Below are 24,307 nucleotides of genomic sequence, written 5' to 3'. Positions count from 1 at the left end.
AACATTTGACAAGATTCAAGAGATGAAAAGAAGATATTCTTCAAGTGTTCTTGGCCTCCAAAAATGCTCCAAACTCCAGAGAGAAAGTCTCAAAATCGGACCTTCAAGATTAGGCTAAAGAGGCACACCAAACTTCCCAAAATAGAGCTCTTAGCAAAATCCCAAAATTGCCCTAGTCAGGAACCCACGCGGGCCGCGGGCTCTGACGGGTAATTTTGGGCTTCTTCAAGTTTTGGGCCCCCACAGCTAATCCATTGGCCCAGTTCGAATCCAATCAACTCCTAGCCCATTTTTCTTCAATATTTCTTCAATTAAAGCCCAATTTGTCCATCCACATCGCTCTAAACTTCCGCAAACTCCCAAATATTGATCTTGCACACTCAAGAATTCTCCTGCGTCTTTCAAATTTAAAGCTCAATTCTTCCAAGCCTTCAAGCAATTGACAGGTCCACCCCATGAGTCACCTTCATAGCCATCAAGCACGAAATCCCCAATTCCTTTCAAGCCCAATCGCCTCCCAAGAGTGCCGCCCCGCTAGTTTCCAAGAAAATCTGCAATAATGCTCAAGAAACTAGAAAGTACCCCGAAATGGTCATAAAAATAACAAAAGGGAAAATATGCATAGAAGTTAACTAAAATGCGAATGAAATGTACTAAAATAAACTATAAAAAGAAGTAAATAAAATGAAGCTATCAGCTACTCCTGAGGAGATCGCTGAATTCAGGACACATGAGAGAGATGCTACTAAGGTGGCATGTATCATGATGGCCACGATGACAGCAGAGCTCCAAAAGTCATATGAAGATTTCTACCCTTTTGAGATGCACCAAGACCTGATGGAAAGGTACCATCAGAGTGCTCGTCAGGAGCGGTATGAAATAATCTCCTCCATAATAACTACCCGCATGAAGGACGGTGATTCCGTCACGGCTCACATGCAAAAGATGCAAAGCTATGTGGACCGTTTGCTGAAGCTGAATGTGAACATCCCTGAGGAGTTGGCAATTGACATCATTTTGCACTCCTTACCTTCTTGTTATGACCAATTTCGTATGACATATCATATGAACAAGGAGTAAGTTATCCTTAGCAAGCTTCAAGGACTCTTGAAGACCGCTGAAACCGTTCTTAAGGGCAAGGCGGTTGTTACCTCTACTACTCCTACTCCAACATCTACCCCTATTTTGGCTATCGGGCAAGGCAAAGGGAAAAAGAGGAAGCACCCTTCGAAGGGTACCAAGGGAAAGTCTCTTGAAGGCTCCCCATCGAAGACCAAGAGCGGTTCTGTCACTCCTTCTGCCATTCCCAAGGATGCTGAATGCTTATATTGCCATGAAAAGGCACACTGGAAGCGAAACTGCCCTAAGTACTTGCAGGATCTAAAGGATGGGAAAGTGAAACCCACCCATGCAGGTATTTACACTATATTGTCTAATTACTCAACATATTCTAACTCTTTGGTGCTTGATACAGGATGTGGTATTCACATATGTTCTGATTTGCAGGGCCTAAGAAGAAGTGATGATGTGGAGCATGGGAAGATAAACTTGATCATGGGGAATAGGAAGGCTTCACCTGTTTCCAAGATTGGAGTTTATACTTTGTTGCTTAATAATGGGTTAAAATTAGATTTGAATAAATGTGTGTACTCGTCTGAAATGGCGAGGAATATTATTTCTTTTCATGCTTTGTACAAACAAGGTTTTACCTTTTCGTTTGATAATGAATGTGGTGGTATTAATGCTTTCTTTAAAAATGTGTTTTATTTTAAAGCGTTACCTTGTGATGGTGTGTATGAAACTGTGTCGATTGTAACAACTTAGGAAATAATGTGTTGTATATTGATTCTTCTACTAGACTAGATAAAGCATCATTGTGGCATTGTCGTCTTGGACATGTAAACAAGAAACGCATAGGCCAACTCCAAAAGAGTGGAGTCTTGGAGTCATTCGACCTTAAATCGGATGATAGTTGTGAATCTTGTCTACTTGGAAAGATGACAAAATCACCCTTCACTGGAACTTGTGAAAGGGGTGAGGGTTTGTTGGACCTAATACATACTGATGTATGTGGGCCATTCAAAACCGCCACAAGGGATGCTAATCGGTATTATGTGACTTTTATTGATGATTTTAGTAGATATGGGTATGTCTACTTAATCAAACATAAGTCAGAAACCTTTGAAAGGTTTAAGGAATTCAAACAGGAAGTAGAAAATCAAATGGGCAGGAACGTTAAGATGCTTCGATCCGATCGAGGTGGTGAGTATCTTAGTACCGAGTTCCTTGACTATCTTAAGGAGTGTGGGATTGTCTCACAATTGACTCCTCCCAGGACACCACAGCTGAATGGTGTAGCTGAGAGGCGTAATCGAACCTTGTTGGACATGGTTCGCTCTATGATGAGTCGATTTTCGCTACCAATCTCTTTTTGGGGGTATGCCTTAGAGACTGCCGCCCATATCCTTAATCTAGTCCCTACAAAGAAGGTTACCAAAACACCTCATGAAATGTGGACTGGGAAGGTTCCCAATTTGGACCACATCAAGATTTGGGGTTGCGAGGCTTTCGTGAGGCGTGAGACTGATGATAAGCTCGAACCCCGAAGTGAAAGGTGTATTTTCATCGGCTACCCACAGAAATCCTTCGGTTACCTCTTCTACAGACCCAATGAGAATGTGGTCTTTGTAGCAAGAAGAGGGGTCTTTCGTGAGAGAGAATTTATAAGCCAAGGAGACAGTGGGAGGCAAATTGATCTTGAAGAAATTCAAGAAGCAATTGGTGAAGGAACCTCAGACACTAGCAATCAACCTGAGGAGGAAACTCCTGTTGAGCAAGCTGACATGTCTGTACCTCCGAGGCGTTCCACACGGGTTAGGAACACACCTTCGTTTTATTATGGCTTTCATATTACTACGGAAGGTGATACGTTTATCAGCGATAGTACGCTGGTAAATTAGGAAGAACCTAGCAGTGTTAAGGAAGCCATGGCAGGCCCAGAGTCTGCTAAATGGAAGGAGGCTATGGACAGCGAGATACAGTCCATGTATGACAATCAAGTTTGGAACTTGGTTGACAATGTACCAAGCCGTAAAACAATCGGGTGCAAATGGATCTTCAAGAAGAAGACCGACATGGAAGGAAAAGTGCATACTTATAAGGCTCGACTGGTTGTGAAGGGTTTTAATCAGACTCAGGGTATTGATTATGATGAAACCTTCTCGCCGGTAGCAAAGATTAAGTCTATTAGGGTTATGCTAGCCATTGCAGCATTTCATGATTATGAAATATGGCAAATGGATGTCAAAACCGCTTTCCTTAATGGAAAGTTGGCTGAGGATGTGTACATGAATCAGCCAGAGGGTTTTGTCAGTGCAGAGTACCCTAATAGAGTATGCAAGCTTGAGAAATCCATTTATGGATTAAAACAAGCATCTCGTAGCTGGAATCTTTGTTTTGATGAGAAGGTAAAAAAGTTTGGCTTCTCGAGAAGTGAAGATGAGTCTTGCGTGTATGTCAGAGCTAGTGGGAGTATAGTTAGCTTCTTGGTACTGTATGTGGATGACATACTACTTATAGGAAATGACATCCCAACCTTGCAGGAGGTTAAGTCCTGGCTTGGGAAGTGCTTTGCTATGAAGGACCTAGGGGAGGCTACCTATATCCTAGGGATAAGGATATTAAGAGAAAGGAGTAAAAGACTAATTGGACTTAGTCAGAGTACCTACTTGGATAAGGTGTTGAAAAGGTTCAACATGCAGAATTCCAAGAAAGGAGATTTACCGATCCAAAGCAATGCCAAACTGAGTAAGACTCAGAGTCCGAGTACAGAGGCAGAGATAGCTGAGATGAGCCAATTACCGTATGCTTCCGCTGTTGGCTCGATCATGTATGCTATGACTTGTACCCGCCCTGATGTGGCCTTTGATTTGAGCATGGTCAGCAGGTATCAGGGGAACCCTGGCAAGGCTCATTGGACCGCGGTAAAGAACATTCTCAAGTACCTGCGGAGGACTAAGGATTGGATCCTTACCCTTGGTGGGAGTGATGACTTGAGAGTATTAGGGTATAGTGATGCTAGTTTTCAGACTGATAGGGATAACTTCCGCTCTCAGTCGGGCTGGGTCTTTACCTTAAATGGAGGGGCAATTTCTTGGAAGAGTTCCAAGCAGGAGACGGTGGCTGATTCGACTTGTGAATCAGAGTATATAGCAGCGAGTGAAGCAGAAAAGGAGGCGATATGGCTGAAGAACTTCATCGGAGACCTTGGAGTTGTACCAGCTATTAAGGAACCTATGGAGATTTTCTGTGACAACAATAGTGCGGTTGCCTTAGCCAAGGAACCAAGAGATCATGGCAGATCCCGACACATTGATAGAAAATATCACTTCATAAGACACAAGATTGAATAAGGACTCCTCGTGGCAAAGAGGGTATCGTCAGATGAGAATCCTGCATATCCCCTTACGAAGGGACTGACGAGGGTTAAGCATTTACAACATGCAAGGCGCATCGGGCTGAGGGACGATATTAGTTTTACAGATTAGATAGTTTTCCTGAAACTTGTAAATGTAATCGACATTTGATGATGAATAAAATTTGTGATTTATTTATGAGTAAAGTGTTACTATCATTGTAAATTATTTACTATTGTTTCAGTTTTGCATGTTTTGACTTCCAGAATAATTAATTTATTCAAACCTCCACAATCGGTCATACGTTGGAAGTAGGTATGAATCAAGATTGTCATGAATTGGGTTTGTAGATGGCTAAAGGTGTTTAGACATGGCAATGGTTGCTGCAACGTTCATGAGTGCTCATAAGTAATGAGTATTGGTATAAACCCACGCTCACTTGTATCACTTCATGGAATTTATCTCGAGTGATCGTGAGACGATAATATCATATAAGTCTTTAAACCTAGAGATATGAGTTGTTACCTATGAGTTGGTTGTGCATTGATTGCATGTAAACGCATCAGTAACTTGATGTTATAAAACGTGCCTTCGTGTACAATTTAACAAGTAGTAGAACAAGCATATGAGTCGAAGTTTATCTGTTCCTTCTAGAAATAGAAGCGATATCTGGGCCCCTCGATGATTTTGTGTTGACCCATGTACCGGGCCCGGTCAGAACTAAACCGATGTGTTCAGTAAAGTTCTTTGTCAAACAAATCGGAAATCGAGAAACAACTGCCAAACAATAAGCAAGACATAGTTCCATGTGTTTGTTCGGCTGATATCATGAGATCAGAGGATTATATGATCACTTGTCTTAAAATGGCGCTTCATAGTTCAACAGAGTTTTCGAGAGCTACGATTGCTGGTTGGTTCCTGAAGTTATATAGGCAAATACAGTTATTAGACTTATCCAAGTGGGAGTCTGTTGGATAAGGTGTCTAAGTCCATAACTTATTTGGTATTTACTTGACCCGACCCGGCATGGTCCATTTGGGTTGCACTTCACCCGAACAATTTATGGATAATTTTATGAGAGTTATACACATATGTTTATTAATATATTATAAGTTATAATATATTAATATGAAGTTATGTTATTTAATTAGTCTTACCCTTAAATTAATTATGAATTAATTTAGAGATTAAAAGGAAGACTAATTAGATTATGGGCTATTGGTTTTATATGGTGTGGGGTAACACTCATTTGTTAATGGGCTAGACTTGGATGGAAGTCCTTGGATGATCCATGGAGCTTTAACCCATGGGTCCTTGGAAAAGGAAAGGTTATGGGTTATTAGGGTTTCACCCTAACCATGTACACTATATAAGCATGCTTATGGTGCATGAAATGGCAACTAGTGAACTAGTGTGTGTGGCCGAAAATATAAGTGTGTGTAAACTCTCTCAAAGTTTTCCAAGTGGTTGTGGTGATTTGTGATTCCATTTGAGGCATTCACATTATTGGTACTTGGCTCTCAAACTCCAAAGAATCAATCTCATCAAAAAGGTATGTAATCTCATCTAACTCTTTTATGTTTAAATGTTCCCCATGCCATGTTAGATAGGTTATGAGCCTCGAAAAATTATTATTTTGCATGTATTTAGACAAACATAGATCCAAGGTTTATTAGGGTTGCATGCACACTTAGGAAGTGTTAGATTGCTCAAAACCCAAAAGTTTTCGCTCTCAATATTTGGAGGAATTACGTATATGGGGTCTGTTGTACCATATACACGGATCACAAGAGTTTGAGACACATCATGGATCAGCCGAACCTGAATATGAGACAATGCAGATGGTTAGATGTAGTCAATGACTATGATTGTGAGATCCTTTAGCACCCTGGTAAAGCAAATGTGGTTGTGTATGCGTTGAGCCGCAAGTCAGCTGGGTCTTCCACCCCAGCAAAGTGTATGAGGATAACGGTGGATTCCCCGCTGGTGAGTTTGATCAGAGATGCCTAGGTTGAGGGCATATGCCCACATAACTGGAAGTTGGAAAGGATCAAGGGCGAAAGCCCTCGGTTTGTTCAGGATAGTCGGGGGTTATTGACCCGATGTGGTCGAGTTTGGGTTTCGATGACTGGTGGAGTCAGGTAGACAGTGATGGAGGAGGCTCATAAGTCTCATTTTTCCATACATCCAGGGGCCACCAAGATGTACCGAGATCTGAGTTTGAGTTACTGGTGGCCATGTATGAAGCGAGAAATCGCTTGGTATGTCGAGAAGTGCTTGACCTGTAGAATGGTCAAGGCCGAGCATCAGAGGCCGCATGGTAAGCTGTAGCCTCTGGAGATCCCCATGTGGAAATGGGAACGGGTCACGATGGATTTCATCACAAAGCTGCCAAGGATGGCGAAAGGGTTCGATGCTATATGGGTCATCGTGGACCAACTTACCAAGAACGCTGATTTCTTGGCAATACGGGAGAGCTCTTCGGCCGAGAGGTTGGCCGACATATATGTCCGTGAGATCGTTGCTTGCCACGGGATTCTGGTCTCCATTGTCTCAGACCAAGATGTTAGATTTACCTCCCATTTTTGGCAGAAGTTCCAGGAGGAACTGGGCACACGCTTGCACTTTAGCACATCGTTTCATCCACAGATAGATGGTCAGAGCGAGCAGACCATTCAGACCCTTGAGCATATGTTGAGGGCGTGTGTCATTGATTTTGGTGGGAGTTAGGATTCCCACCTACCTCTTGCAGAGTTTGCTTACAACAACAACTACTACTCCAACATTGGCGCCCTACCTTTTAAGTTATTATATGGTCGCAGATGTCGCACCCCGGTTTGTCGGGGTGAGGTTGGGCACCGAGTGATGGGACGGACAGAGGTATTCCTGCAGACTACCGAGAATATCCAGTAGATTAGGCAGTGGCTGCAGAACGCTCAGATTCGCCAGAAGAGTTACGCCGATAGACGCCGATCTGAGTTAGAATTTCAGGTGGGTGATATGGTGCTCCTGAAGGTCTCACCCTGGAAAGGTGTGATTCGCTTCAGGAACCAGGGGAAATTGGGTCCCCGATACATTGGACTGTTCAGAGTCATTTCCAGGGTCGGCAAGGTGGTGTATAGGCTAGAGCTCCCGGAGGAGCTTAGTTGGATCCACATCACTTTCCACATTTCGCAGTTGCAGAAGTGCATTGTGGATTAGGAGGCAGTGGTGCCATTGGATGATATTCAGGTAGATGAGCGCCTCAATTACGTGGAGAGGCATGTGGCCATACTTGAAAGGAAGATGAAAGTTTTGCGGAATAAGGAGATACCTTTAGTGAAGGTACAGTGGGAGCATCAGAAGGGATCTGAGTGGACGTGGGATCCAGAGGCAGAGATGTGAGAGCATTACCCGACATTGTTCATCTCACTAGAATTTGAGGGCGAAGTCTAATTCAAGTGGGGGAGAGTTGTCACACCCCGATTCTCAGATATTGAATTATGTTGAATCTTTTTGGTCTTTGGGTCTACTCGATGAGTTGGTTTCCCTACTCGTTGAGTAGCAACGGGTTGGTCCACATGTTTTAGTGACCCACTCGCTGAGTCCAAGAAGGGACTCGACGAGTAGGAGTTGGCAGATGAAAACCTAAATCCCGGGGTTTTGCACCCTATTTAAAGAATCATAAGCCTCATTTGGCCTCTTTACAGCCTCTTGAGAGTCCAAAAAACCCTAATCCGTGTGGAAATTCATTCTTGTGTGTTTTATGCTTTGGAAGTGGATCCTTGGAAAGAAGAGCTTGGAGGGCAAGAGGCTAAAAGCAAGGAAAGTGCGTGCAATCAGAAATCTACCTCAGTTAGCATCATTTGAAGGTAGTAAGCCAGATGTGAGCTATGGGTTGACCCTCTTCCTGACTCCATCTATTCAAGTTAGTGGCCCACAGGGGTGTGGGTCCTTGAAATGCGGGACGGGGGTTCAGGTTTGGTTCTTGAGTAGCTGGGGGTAGGTTGTTGACTTTAGGATCCGAGTCAGAACTATCAGAAAAACCCTCAGCATGGTGATCATCTTCTGGTTCTTCCTCTAGCCATCCAGCATTGCCTTGGTTTGGGAAGTACGGATCGCCATGGTGAAATCCAGCCATTAAAATCTACGTGAGAAAAGGGATATAAGAAATAGCTAAATAGACGAACTGATTAAGATAATTACAGTAAGACTAAATACCCCTATGTTATTACTTTATGGTTGTGTTGGTAAGTTTTTAGACTTGTTGCCACATCACAACCATTCTTGGGCATATGCTAATCACTCCTTGGACCAGCATAGTTCATCAGGCTATGCCATTCCTAAGACTGACCATATATCCGCAGGCTTACTTGTGATATTCAACAATCGTAATACTTTTGTTCTTGTCATTGTGACACTGATTTTAGTATGAATGCAGGCACATATACTTACTTAAATATTTTATTATTTAGAAGTATATACTCTTAGACAGAGTGTTTTTAATCCCAATGTATTTATAGTTAGTATTTCTTTTATGGGTTGATATATTATATTCACTATAAACAATGCTCTGATACCAATCTATCACACCCCAAAACCAAGAACGACGGAAACGTTCCAGGGTGGAGGACGTCATGTACAGTATCACAACAGTGTAAAGTAGTAAACATGAAACAATATCATCCATTGCATTAAAAGTAAAGTTTTAATACATGTGTGTTCTTTCAATGTAATAAGACACCAAAATATAAAATCAAAATAAAAGAAGAGTCTTGTTTGTGCTCCGCCTTCTCAAAACTTGGCCATCGTACCTGTCTACTGGTGACCTGAGAATACAAGTTATTTGGAAAGTGAGTATCAGCCTAAAGCTGTTGAATTCATAAGTATTTAAGTGTCATTGTCTTGTATTCGAAAGCTGTTATGAATGCCATGTAAATCTTTAAATGAAACAATTGATATAAGTATGAAAACCCTAGAAAATCCCTTATTTCCTACTAGTATGAAATGTATTCTTCTACCAAGACTCGAAGGTTTTGTAAGTAAAAATGATAGTTTTTCCTTCCTTTTTGACTATTACTAACAGTACTTAGTCTAACTCATCGTTTATGTGAATGTATCAGAAAATAAAGTAATAGGAATAATGGAATCATGTAATTGTTATCCTTTTGTATTAGGAATAACACGACATCGCGATTAGCGAAATGTATAACCTTTGAACATCCGTATATTGTTCAATTTTCCTCTGTAGCTACAACAGGTTTACGGAAGGGTTAGTCCCGTAAAGGTAATCCAAGTATAAGTATTAATCGTAGGCATCCATAGATGTTCATTTACCTTTGTAGCGAACAGTAGGCCAAAGGAATGGTTAGTCCCGTAAAGGTACCCCTAATATAAGTAATAACTGTAGGCATCCGTAGATGTTCATCTACCACTGTTGCTAACAGGTGGGTTTCGGAATGGTTAGTCCCGTCTAGATATCCCGTTGAACTGGGATAGGTAGGACAATTTACAAAGAAGGTACTAATAAATCATCCTAGTGAATCGAGATACAAGTATTCATGTAAGTGTATACAGGTAAATGTATCTATGTAAAGGTATTCATGTAAGGTATTCATGTAAGCGTATTCATGTAACATGTAATGTATAGTAAAGATTCATGAATGAACTGACTCTAATGTAATTCCTTGTAATAGGAATGATGTTTTGTATCTTCTAACTATCCCTATAATAGTTAACTGGAAGGTAATTGGTTGTCCAAGCAGGTTTATACACCCTTGCTACACAAGAGTGTGGGAAACTAAATGAAGGATGAAACCTATAACATCAATACATATATAAGAACATAAGTGTATAGATATAGTTTTGTTCAAGAAGGTAAAAATGGTTTTGTAAGACATCTAAGAGTTTTGAACAATAATTAACAATGACTTGATGTCATTTTAATAAACATTTCAAAACTAATACTTTTGTTACCAAGATATTTTAAGATAGAAAACCATTTCATGCATCACATTTTGAAGTATGTGAAATCTGCTAGATGAAAACACAGTTATAAAATACATATGAGTGATTTAATAACATACTGTTTTCTATGAGTATTCACCCCCCCCCATTAAAGCATTTAAAATCATTTAAAACATTGATTAATGGGTATGAACTCACTTGCAGCGAGTGGATTGGATTGAAGTGTCGGATACGGTGCTAGGTGACAAATGGAGACTTGTACACACGCACGAGCCTAGTTATCATATAATGAACACACACACACACACACACACACACACACACATATATATATATATATATATATATATATATATATATATATATATATATATAACTAATTAGCCAATTTATAACTAATAAATTAAGTTGGGACACTCTAGAACATGAAAACACTTTGTTTCAAGTGTTAAAGATCACAAGGGTTGCATCCAAGTGTTTGTAGGGAAAAGCTAGAGTGTTTGGAGTTCAAAGGTAAACTCCTTTGGAGTTTACGGTTTTAATGACCATTACCCAAGGAGTTTACGACAGTAAACTCTATGGTTTACGGTCGTAAACTCTACTCCTCATAACCATGTGTTGTTTTGAGGTTTTACAAGTCTTTTGAAGCATTTCTACTTGGTGGTTTGGCCTTTGGAAGGGACTAGGGCAACAAAACACTCGTTTGAGGAGTTTACGACCTCATGGTCATTTCCCTTTGGGTTTACTACCTTAAACCCATATGGAAATTGGTATTGCTATGTTTTCGAGTCCTTAACTCATCAAGGTAATTGTCTAGGTTAGTTTTTAGGCCTAAGGAAGGAATATGGCCCAAATAAACACACTTGAAGGTGTTTACGGTTTTGGGTGATCTCCAAACCGTAAACACATAAAAGTGTTGGACTTTGGTGTTTTTCAAGGCTTAAACACATCAAGGGATGGTTCAAACATATCAAGGAAGGCTTAAACATCCAACTAGGGCTTAGAATAAGGATTTAGGCACCTTTTGGGGTGTTTACGGTTTTGGGAGATCCCCAAACCGTAAACAAATGAAAATGTAAGGTTTTGGTGCTTTTTATGTGATAAACTCATCAAGGATGAATCTAGACAAGTCCCTAAGGCATGGTGAAGCATCTAGGCACCTTAAGGCACCACCTTGCACCATAATTGGTGTTTACGGTTTTGGGAGCCTCCCAAAACTGTGAACAAATTGATCTTGGTGTTCTTGGGACTTTTTCTTTGATGTTAACATGTAATAAAAGCTTATTAAGACTCAAGGATGGAAGTACTTACTATAGGGAAGCTTGAAATATGCTAAAAGTCCAAGAACACTCAGTGTGTGTTCTTGGTGTTCTTGGTGTTTTTGCAAATCTAATCAAAACACAAAAATGAATGGATGAATAGATGTACAAACACAAGATTAAGTGTTATATCAACTTGGAATGGCTAGAACACTTACAAGTTTTGAAGATCTTGATTAAATTCTAGGATGGTACTTGAGAGGTTTTTGAGTTTACTCTTTTGGTGTTTAGGGAGTAAACATAAAGTGACAAGATTTTGGGGAGTAAACTCATGCTTAAGGCATGAGTTTACGTTTTTGGGTGGTTTTCGGACCCAAACATAAAATTTTGGCCGTGAACTTCTAAGACACGAGGTGTTTGCGGTTTAGAAATTTCGAGACCCGAGACGGCCCATCCGTTCACCCATTCGTTTAAAGATTAATTATTAAAATAATCAAATGAACTTATTTTTCCCAAAAACAAGTAAAAGTGAACTTGACTTATATGAAGTGATTGACTTTTAGGGTTTGACCGAATGAAAATTCCGGGCTGTCACAATTTAAGACCCTTATATTATTTTGGATTATAAATCTAATTTCTTATATTCCTTTTGGATGTATTGGAAACATTAAATTTGAAAGTGTGGATTTTTGTCCCGTTTTATCTCATTCGAGCATTTAATAGTTTGACTATTGTATTTTTTTATTATTATTGAGAGGTACTACTCCGGGTACACCCACTTAGTATTATTTACTTAACAATGAAGCTTATTGCAAATTGCCATAAATGACAATTTACTTTGTCTTATGTCTCTTTTTACCCTTAAGCTAACCATTGATGTTGATTTGTTGTTTTGAGAAGGTATGGGTATGTACATTGGTGTAGGAACCACAATGTTAGTTCATACACCATCCATAAACTCTAACCCTAGGATCGTACTTACTAGGCTTCGCCATAGCCTAACCCACTTGTTGATAAATTGTTGCAGGTTTGTAGATATTGGCAAAAGCTTAGGAGACTCATAAGATTTGGATATTTAGAAGACCTTTGGTTTGTAATATCTTCTTGAACCCTTGTTTCGATATTTGTTGTAGCACTCTCGCATGATTTGTTGTATTAAACCACTAAACGTTTTGGGAATTTAAATTAGGGCCGTTATCTGCGTTTGAAATCTTTAAAGTATTTGAATCTAAATTTGGAAATCAATTTGCCGCAAAGTAAAAATCCAAAATTATTTTGAAATTTTTTATTAAAGGACAATTCAAATAGGCCCATATGAGGGGTTTACAGTTTGGGATCAGAGCTTTGGTTGAAGTGAATTAGGTAGGTTCTTAGATGAGTACTTAGACTTAAACCTAAGACTTTAGTGGTAATTAGAAAAAATTGTTTGCTTATAGACCTTGGTCTTGGCATCCTTTATGCTTTTGTAAATAGAATAACCTAGTTCTGATTTGATTAATCTTGAGTTGGTAATCTTAGATTAAAATCTTAAACCTATCATTCTTAATTGTCATGCGTTAGGCTTAGGAGGTTAATCTATGATAATGTTGAAATTAATCTTTAAATTAAATAATTAATTGGATATCTAAAGACGGTAATAACTACAAGCCGCTTGCAAGCTATCAAAAGGAAATCAAACAAAGAAGTTATGCAATGGAAGGAAGAATCAACCATATAGGAAGAACTTAAGATTTTGCTGGAGGAAGTAATGAAACAAAAAGAAGAAACATTACTTAGAAGAGCTCAATTGATGTTGGAAAAGCAAGAAGAAAAACTTGTGGAAGAGGCAAGAAGAACACAACAAGAATACATGGAACTCGTTCAAGAGGCTATCAACCGTGGAATTCAGAAAAGCAAACCCTCAAGAATTGGGGGTAACATTTTAGCGGATGGGGGTGAGGAAAGGAATGAAGGATTGAGAAACTAAAAGAAAAAAAGGCAGTAACGTCAAAAGTGATCAAGAGATCAAGTCAATAATGTTGAAGGAGCTGGGATCAGTGAATTCCCTAAATTCCTCTCTTTATGTGTTATGTTAAATGTTTTGTGCATGTTTTGTTTTGCTCGGATAATAGAGGACTCCATTAAGATGGAAATACCAACCTTCTAGTCAAACCTGGTACATCTATATATTTTATCTGATTGTATGCAGAGCGATATGCGACATTAAAGACCTAAGTTATGAGAACATATGGCGAATTAAAGTTAAAGCTCGCGTAAATTATGGAGTAAGAAACTTGATGGTGAGGTCAATACTCGGTGCATATGGTGTGTATGCAATGTTATGACGCACATAACATTTCTAACACATGATATGCACTGTGACTTGATAGAATCAGACAACCTTTAGTGAATCAAGCTTTGCAAGGAATCCTTTTAAGGGGTGGATTACCACCCATGGAATCAATAGATTCAAGGAAATAAATTTGTATCCAAGGAAAGTGAGTTGAGTGTGCTTAAAAATGTTATGATTAAATAAAGATTGTTCGTTGCAATTGGAGTAGAAACAAACCATAATGAACCGGTATCCCTACCCAGTATCAATGATCTATTGGTTAAGTTTAAATCAATTCTCTGTGACCATACTTAGGAGCAATGTAAGAAACTACATTGCGTTGTAGGTTGAAAAGTCATCCGAGCATCAATAGATCCATGCATATTATGCATCAGGGAATTTGATTAAGTTGATCATGAGCTAAAGTTTTGATACTTCAGATGGGAAGATTGTGGCATTTGGCTTCATTTCTGATTCTGAGTACAAAATCCTTTTATGGGGTGGATAATTATTACATCTTGTTTTGGGGGCTAAAATTTTTAGGCTTTTTTTTGGTAAAAATAAAATATTTCTTTAATTTCAAATAAAATAAATCGAATTGAAATAAATTAAATAATGGAAATTTGAGGAAATTTTCATAATACTAATGAAAATATTGTCATTAGTTGGTGTTTTAAAAATTATAATTTTTTAATGTCAAGTGAAGTATTTTTACTAGAAAGGTCATTTGCGTCAAACGGGTGAAACATAGGTTTGACTTGAGAGTTGACCATATTAAAGACTTTGAACTAATTTGTGACGATTAGAATGAATAGGGACCATTGTGAAAGATATTATATATTCCTTAGTTAGTTTAGAGTATTTTTAAAAAATACTTTTCTAAAGAGGGACCATAGTTGCCTAAGTGACCAAACTTTGATCTATTTGAAGTCACCTTCTTCCCTATTCCTCTGATTCATGTAGTCAGCCTCTGGAGCTCCTTTGGGGGTGATATCTCATCTCTTTCATGTTGATTTGATGATTCCTAGTCCGATAGATGAAGCGTTAGTCAAATCTCATCAAGTTTAAGCATCTAGAGGTAGTTTTCCTTCATTCTTTACTCTAAATTCATTCTAGGGTTCTTAAGCATATGAAAATACAAATTTATATTCTAATTATAGATTTCAAATGAGTTTTTATGTTATTATTTCATTTCTAGAAAAATCTTCCATCTTCCATTAGCAAATAATTTGTAGATTTGAGAACTGGTGTTGTTTAAATGGGTTTTCAAAACCTATATCTTTGAATTCCAAATATAGGTTTCATTTTTGATGTTTGATGTCCTCATTTCACTCCTAGAATCATTTATAATGTCTAACTATCTAATAGTTGTGAGATTTGGAAGTTTGGGGTGTAATTTGGTGGGTTTTCTTAATCATCAATGGTGGAATTCGAAATTTGTCATCTAATTAGATGATTCATGGTGTTTCATTTATATATAATGTTTTTAGGTCATTATCCAATGTTAGAATTGAATTTCATACTTTCATTTGGTTTTAATTGATTTTTGGTCATAACTTCGGGTTTTCTAACTTAAAAAGTTCTAGATCTTAAATCCACTAATTATGATAAGTTATGAAGTTGTTTTTATGTTTTTCATGCAGATCAATTACCATCCTTAAGTTCTTGAAGGAATTTCATGTTTTGGTTTGGTGTCTAGTGATTTTTTTAAGAATACAATCTTCTTGGAGTTCATAAGAAGCTTGAAGCTCAATGTTAATCATAAATTGATTTTTAACCTTCTATGATTCTATGAATTTCTTATGTTTTTAGTTTTATACTGGTATTAAACCATTTTGATGAAATTCATCTTCACACATAGTGATTAGTAAAAATTTGAGTTCCTTAACCTTACAAAGCTTTTAAGTGCAATTTGTAAGATGTTTTGGTGTTTGGTTTCTATTCCAAGGATATGAACCTTATGGGGATCCTTTCTTATGTGAATTGAAGTGTTTTAACATGTATTTTAGGCTCCTTGAGTCATTTGGTTAAGTTGTAGGATATTTAGATGCATTGGGACCAAAGTAGGATGCATAAAAGTGAGGTTTTGGCAAGTTTTGACATGCTGCGTGCGACACGGGTCATGTCAATTTGATAATGGTCGTGTATAGTGTTCTGATTTCACATCACAAATGGAAAAACTTGTTTTGGTCATAACTTTCTCATCTGGACTCGAAATCATGCACTGTTTTTTCCTGCGTTCTTATTTAACATGAGGAAGGTTTTGAAACCATACAAATTGAGTTTTGGAATTAAGAACATAATAAATGACTTAATAGAGCATTTGGGGTGTTTTGAATGCACAATGTCAAGTTGATCTAGTAGTATAGTCTTTTGACACATTGTAATGATATTAGTTGTTTTATTTAGGGATTTTTGAGTTGTATGTGGCATAACTAATTATTAGAAGATAATTGGTGTTGCAAGATTAGGACTTAAGGTGAGTACACTTACCTTGGAACACTTGTCCCCAAAAATGAGTATTCTACTTGTGTTTTCATTTTTGTGCTATGTTATAAATATGTATATTATTTTAAAATATATGTTTCGTTTTCTTGTTATGATAGTTTATTATTTGGGGACGTCCTTTTGAGTTAAGGACTTTGAGAATGACGAGAGGTTGGGAGTAGATTCATGCATTACATCCTATATATTTGAAAATGTGGATTTTTATTCTGTTCTATCTCACTCGAGCATTGAATATTTTGACTATTGTATTTGTTTTTAACATTTTATTATTGAGAGATGCTACTCGGAGTACTCTTACTTGGTATGTACTTTGTCTTATGTCTCTTTTTACCCCTAAGCTAACCTTTGATTTGATTTGTTGTTTTGAGAAGGTATGGGTTTGTACATTGGTGTAGGAACCACAATGTTTATTCATACATCGTTCATAATGTCTAACCCGAGGATCGTACTCAGTAGGCTTCCACATAGCCTAACCTACATGTTGATAAATTGTTGTAGGTTTGTAGATATTGTCAGAAGCTTAGGTGGCTCATAAGCTTTGGACATTTAGAAGACCTTTGGTTTGTAATATATTCTTAAGCCTTTTTTGATGTATGTTGTAGCACTCTCACATGTTTGTTCTATTAAACCACTAAATGTTTTAGAAATTTAATTGGGACCGTTATTTGGGTTTGAGCTCTATAAAATATTTGAATCTAAATTTGGAAATCGATTTTCCGCAAACTAAATCTCCAAAATTATTTTGAAAGATTTTTATTAAAGGTCAATTCAAATAGGCCCATGCGAGGGGTGTTACTGCAAAAAAGACTCTCAACAGTGCAAGAGGGATATGCTTGACGCAAGAAGGAATGCCCTTGGCGCAGGAACATCCTTCTTGGGCCAACACTTTATCATATGGCTGAAGAAGGTCCCCTTGCTGCTCCATATCACCCCCACATTCTCCAAACATCTTCCAGGCGCTCCAAACCCCTTTTATATAATCCGTTCCTTTGGCACTTTATCCGTTCCTTTGTCAAATGATCCATTCCCTTCTCAAATGATCCATTCTTTTGTCACATGCTCCATTGATTTCGAAATGCTCCATGAGCATAATGCAAATGCTCCATGAGAACGCTACAAATGTTTGAGTCACATTTAATAGTTTTTTTATAACATTTTTCATGGAATTAAAATCATTTAATAATCTTGATAGTTAGTAATTTAGGTTTATCTTTTATTGATTTTACTATTTAATGGTTTTAGTTCTAAGTTCCTTATTTATTATCCTTTTTTTTTTAAAAAAATTCACAATATATGACATATATACTAATTGCTAACAATGGTGGTTATGTTTAATTTTCTATAGCTAAAATCACAAATAATTAGCAGACATACTATAAAATTTAATAAAATAACTATTTTATCTGTTATTAAATAAATAACAAGACAATTTAGAATTTAGTTATTACAATTAATAAAATAACCATTTTCTTTATATATAAACGAACTGAACAAAAAAGAACAAGTGAATTCTTATTTTTGTTCGATGAAGTTAACCAAACAAACAAACAAATAAACGAAAACAAACGGAATGGACACAAACAAGGGTTTGCTCTTGTTCATTCATTTAGACATATCCATTTAGAAGATGGTATTGGCACATTAGTTAAAAATATGTTCGATAATTTTGGTCTGTGGTCATTTGGCCTAGGAGGAGATAACAAAGGCAAAAACCAATGCTAGTCAATGTCTCCATAAGATTGTTGATGAACATTTTACAACAATTGTGAAAATGTTATGTCCTCGGGTGTTGCTTCATATAGTTTTGATACCATCCAAGATTTGGAGACTGAACGTCCATACAAATCACCACAATGCATGTCGAGCACCATATACTTTGAATCTCCCCTTTTAGTGGAGATTGTAAATATCCTTGGTTGTATTAAATCGTCTTCTAAGGGAACTTTGTGTGGGAGAAACGTCTTGAGAGATCAACATATTTTGGATGTTTTATGAGGGAAGGGATCTGCTATAGCCACATATCTCTTACGTGGCATCACAACAGTGGTTAATATGTGGATAGGGAAAAGATGTCCATCGTGTCTTGCTAAATTTATAGTGTCTATCACTCGTACTCTGCTCCTAAAAGCTGAAACTGGAGTTCGTCTATTTTTCTGGGTACTATATGCAAGCGTTGGTTTTCAACTGAAACTGGAGTTCGTCTATTTTATTAAATTTCTAAGGGAACTTTGTGTGGGAGAAACGGCTTGAGAGATCAACATATTTTGGATGTTTTATATGGGGAGAGGTCTGCTATAGCCACATATCTCTTACGTGGCATCACCACGGTGGTTAATATGTGGATAGGGAAAAGATGTCCATCGTGTATTGCAAAATTTATGGTGTCTATCAGTCGTATTCTTCTCCTAAAAACTGAAACTGGAGTTCGTCAATTTTTGTGGGCAGTATATTCAAGCGTTGGGTTTCAAGGTTGCTATGAAATCCGTTGGTAAAAAATATTTTGGGTTTTTATTAAAAAATTGTTTCAAAAAACATAAAGAATGCAACAGAAGACATATGATTTGATCAAAAATAGAACTAGTTTTATTCCCACCAAAACTTTTGGGTTTTTATTAAAAAATTGTTTCAAAAAACATAAAGAATGCAACAGAAGACATATGATTTGATCAAAAATAGAACTAGTTTTATTTCCACCAAAAGATCATTTGGCAAGACTTAGAACGATTTAAAACAACCATAGAAGTGAAAACATAACAACTTTTGAAGATTTTGATCCTTATGGGTGGTTGGTAGTTGATGAAAATGACATTAAACTCTAAAACAAGAGCTCTCTAGAAGTATCCATCAAGCAAGAAAAAACCAACATATATGCTAGTATAACACTTGTAAAATGTAGTCTTAAGCTTTAAGATATATGCCCAAAATATGTCTAAAGAGAACCAATACTTTAAGGCTTCATCTTTGCACCAAAAAGGAAGAAGGAAGAGGAAGGGAAGAGAGCCCACACTCTCAGCTTTTTAGTTGTAAAAGAACACTAGAATAAAGCCAAGAAGAACAACCCACTTCACTAGATAAGCCCATCTCTTATATATCATCCAATGTACAGAAAAGTGAAGATAATAAAGCGAAATGTGACAACTGGGAAAATACTTTCACTAATCACTGTTAACAAAGAGTAGGAAAAGATTAAATATAATAGCTTAGGCTTGTACTATTTTATTTATAGCATAATATAATCAAATATGATGTTACATTTAGAGTTAAATCGATTGTGAGGCTCAAAAATTAGCGTCCAAAAAGTTTTACCGTCTATTGGAGAATAGAAATGCTCTACAAATTATGAGTGATAGTTAGGTTTCTTAATCCCTCTTATTGTTTGCAAGGTACCTCTATCTATAAATAGAGAGGGAGTGGGCATTTGTTTAGTGTGAACCAAAATGTAGTCCTCTAGTTTCAAAAAGTATGGTGGGATCTCTCCCACCAAGTGTTCTTGATTTTCATATTGTAACTCTTTCTTTCTAGTATAATATCAGATTACTCATCTCTTTTTGTTCTTCATATATTTTGTTATCGTTAAATCTCAACATCATATTATTCCGCACAATTCGATCGTTAAAAGAGGTTCCTACAATTGGCACCACCGTCATATCTTGAAGGTGTAAGCGATTATTTCAAAGAGACTATTCCCGATTGACTACCTCTATGTTATGATTTTTCGATTTTTCTACTAAAATTTTTGGGTTCGCAACTAGAGATTTTATGATGAGTTTTCTTATTTTTGAGTGTTGATTTAAGCTTTTTCAAGCTTTCAAGAATAAATGTTGCTGCTATCTTTTTCAATTTTTACTGAAAATCCGAGTTTACAAAGTTTTTATATTGTTGTTGAAGAAAAAAAAAGGAAGAAGATATTTGTTGGCTAAAACATTTGAAGATTTTACAGACATTTTTATGCTACGGAATGAAGTCACAATATCTTGGGTTTTTATGTAAAAGATGGTTCTTGAGCAAGATATCAAAGAGATTTTCGAGTTCATATAACTTGGAGATTTTTATCTTGCCAAAAGATTGGAGAAGACTTCTTTTTGAAGAATTTATCAGCATAATGTTTTTGAGTTCATCACAAAAGGTATCAAGCTCCTTGTTCTTCATTTGATGCTGATAATCTTTATTAAAATTCGATGGACGTGATGATGTTATTTGAAAAAGCACTTGTTATTCACTCCACTATTTAATGCATTCCCATGCTTCCTGACAATCCTTTTGACTTTACTCATTTGTCCTCCATGCTTTGACCTATACACTCTACCTTTTACCTTTAAACCATACATTGTCCCTTACTTTTTCCCATTCTCTTTCCTACTTTCTGCCACTTTTTACCTTTTCCAACCATCCATATTATCCTCACATACTTTAGAAAATATTTCTATTGGTAAACACGAAGTTATAGCCTTCATGGTCTAAAAAAATCATGAAAAACGACATTTTTCGTCGTCTGCCTACTCATCCTCGGTGCTCAGCACCGAAGACCAAATACTAACCGAAGATGCCATACTCACTAGATCGAAGACATTCCAATCCAAGGAGTCGTTATACATGAGATCCTCGCATGATTGACTCCTATAATACATCACAAACTTGATACCGTAGTCGGCCACTTCCTTGTTTAATCCTCGCATACTGCAAATCTAAAGCATACTGAAGACCCCTTCGCTCTTCGCTTCCACTCCACACTACCCACCCATGGGAACCTATTTGCCTCAATCCATACTACAAACCTTCCCTTCCCACCGAAGACCTCCCTCTTCGATAACCCCCAACACCTCCATTCACTGGAAACCTTCCTCTTTGGTAGCCACTATCTCCTTGCTAATCACCCTTCACTGCAGACCTTTGCTATCCCACTGAAGACTTAGGTCTTCAGTAATCCCCTTTCTTTCTTAGCCTTCTTCGCATCCTCCCATTATGCTCTTAAACCTTGTTCATCCTGTTTTTTTACCACAACTTTTTAAAGCCTTATTTTTTATATTTTTATTTAACACTCATTTATCCTTTTATTTATCAACAATTTTTTATATACCATATTTTTGTTAGCCTTTTTTTTTTCTTTCACCAAAAGCCAAACACCAATAGATATCATTTTTTTTACAAATTTTAATTCTAAAATCATTTATATCTTTTATTTTAAAACCAAATATTTTTATTAATTCCAATTTTTTCCACCGCAACCCACGATCGGAAGCACTTTCGTGACGAATAATTTTTACATGACCCAATTTAGTGTCTTCATGAAAGAGATTATTATTAGAGATTTATTCATGCTTCGATCGTCAACATGGATTACTTCTTTATGGTTATATCGGAACAATTTTATTATTCTTTCGATGAGGATTTCCCTTTAATCAAGGTCCCAACAATTGTTGGATTAGTGTCTTAGGACCAGCTATCCTCCATACCACAGTTGGACATCATATTTTTCTTTGCGATGATTGCACCGCAGTTGCATCTGATCAACATAGTTGCTTCTCAACCTTCGCTCTATAAATAATTTTTATGACTTGTTGCTCTCGATCTTCGGTTGATGAACCATGTGTCTTGAGCAAGTGGACTTCATTTATTAAAGACTACTTCAGGAGTTACGGCTCCACCAATTGGGTACATCAACATTTTTCAGCAGTGCAAATTTTTTTCATGCAGAGTTCGTATTGTTACTTCGTTACTTGTTCAGACAGTTTTTGTGATAAAATCAACCGGCTACCGATGACCAGAGAATATTTACTCTCATTCCCGTATTTTATTGAGACCATTCTTACATATAGGAAGAGCATGCGAAGATCTTGGTATCTGGAACTCTCCATCCTGATTGATTTATTTATTTTTTATATCCTGGCATTGGTTATCAAAAGTACGGAGAGAATATTATGAGCATCTGAATTATTGGTTATGTTTTTCAGAGTGTGGATTTTGAAGATATTTGGGTTTTAGTATTTTGGGTGCTAACTGATCTTAGCTTATCATCTACTTGTTACTCAAACCAACGCCATGATGATAGTTTTTATTGAAGTTTGAAGTCCGATCCTTTCTTACGAATCACTGCAGCTTCTATTCTTGGATCCAGACTTGTTTATTATTCCAAATCTACCACATCATGTTTTCATTTTTAGCAGGTTATTCTTTTGAAGAATATTGAGTGTATTATGATCCGAGAACTAGAGATGTTACATACTTTTTAACCTGGATCTCATTTTTCTGCCTCAAAAGTGGTGATCTTGAATCTGAAGATATTTACCAATTAAAGATTTGTAGCCAGCATCAGAGATCATCACAAAAACTTCATAGTTTCAGATTTATTTCAGCATTTGGTTCTCATTATGTATCATTTTTGTTACCACACTTGCTAGTTGGTTACTATGTATTTTAACCTTTTATCATTGTATTTGTATCCCTCATCATTTGCGAGCATTTAGGGAGAGATTTTTGGAGCATGGAAATGCTCTACAAATTATGAGTGATAGTTTGGTTATTTTATTCCATTTTATCGTTATTACGATACCTCTCTCTATAAATAGAGAGGGAGTGTTCATTTGTGTAATGTGCACCAAAATGTAGTCCTCTAGTTAGAGAGACTATGGTGGGATCTCTCCGACCAAGTGTTCTTCATTTTCATATTGTAACTCTTTCTATCTAGTAAAATATCGAATAACTCATCTCTTTTTGTTCTTCATAAATTTTGTTATCGTTAAATCTCAAGATCATATTATTCCGCACAAGCCGGTCATTAAAATGGGTTCCCACACCGTCTTTCAAAATTGTTTAGATATTTAGATACTACTCGTCGACGTGATTCGAAATATATAAATTTTGTAAAAATATGACTCCGACGCGATGCTTTATGGATTTAGTTAAAAGTGAAAATCAACCTCGTAGTTAAAATGAATTACGTCAAAACGACATCAAGATATTGGTTGAGTTTTTGCTAGTGCCGTCAAAAGGAGAGTGATAACACTCCTTGCGATAAAAAGCTTAAGACAAAGAATGTTGAAAATGGGACCCTCATGAGAGATATATAATTTTTGTAAAATTATATAATCTTTCCCCCGTTTATCTTAAAAATAAAAGTCAAAACTAGCTAACGCAACCTAAAGGAACGTTGTAGTACTAGTTGAGAGCATTACATAAATATAAAAAGGGCTTAGATCGGAGCTTGCACGAAAAAGTAATGATTTTTTGAAAAGTAGTTTCGTACGTATGAGGGGCGCAGCCGAGTGGCATGGCCGAGTGGGGGAGTGACATGTGGGAACTTCCTGTGGAACCACAATGTTCATACTAGTTGTGTAGGTATTTTTCCCAAAATGCACCTCCAAAACTCGACTATATATATAGGTAGTTCCACTCCATCTCTGCATACCTCTCTAGTCTCTCTCACTCTCTACCTCGAAGTTGTTACTTCGTAGGCAGTTCCTCGGAGTCCTGAGCCCGATCCTACCGTATACCAGTGGTTTCAAATACGCAGGATGAGTTTCACAACACTATTTTAGTATTTTAAAGGTTTTCAAGGGTGGAGGGGTGAGGGGGGATACATGTTATATTTAAACTACTTTATAAAATAGATTTTGCAGATATATTAATAGTTTTTATAAATACAAACTTTAGGATGATATATAGATACCATGCCTAGATGTAAGCTATGATATTATGCCCAAGACTTATGATGCCTAATAGTATAGGAAATGATCTTACCTATATGTTATGTTGATCAAATTCCTAGGATAACTTAGTACCTGGAGGCTATGCTGATCAAATTATTAGGATATTCACTGTACTTAGTTGTTACTCTGCCGAATATCCTGTTTTTGAAATAAACATAATTA

The 24,307-nt window shown here is 37.0% G+C and overlaps 1 long non-coding RNA gene across 1 annotated transcript; it reads left to right on the top strand.

The window, feature by feature from the left end:
• Window positions 1–19,882: 19,882 nt before the first annotated feature.
• Window positions 19,883–23,143, top strand: LOC122194794 (uncharacterized). Its single transcript, XR_006184640.2, has 2 exons — window positions 19,883–20,565; window positions 22,604–23,143. It is a non-coding gene; the product is annotated as an uncharacterized LOC122194794 (long non-coding RNA).
• The last annotated feature ends 1,164 nt before the right edge of the window (window positions 23,144–24,307 follow it).

Source organism: Lactuca sativa, chromosome 6 (assembly GCF_002870075.4).
Source record: "Lactuca sativa cultivar Salinas chromosome 6, Lsat_Salinas_v11, whole genome shotgun sequence".
NCBI classification, from domain to species: Eukaryota; Viridiplantae; Streptophyta; class Magnoliopsida; order Asterales; family Asteraceae; genus Lactuca; species Lactuca sativa.
This window is presented reverse-complemented; position numbering and strand designations above follow the sequence as displayed.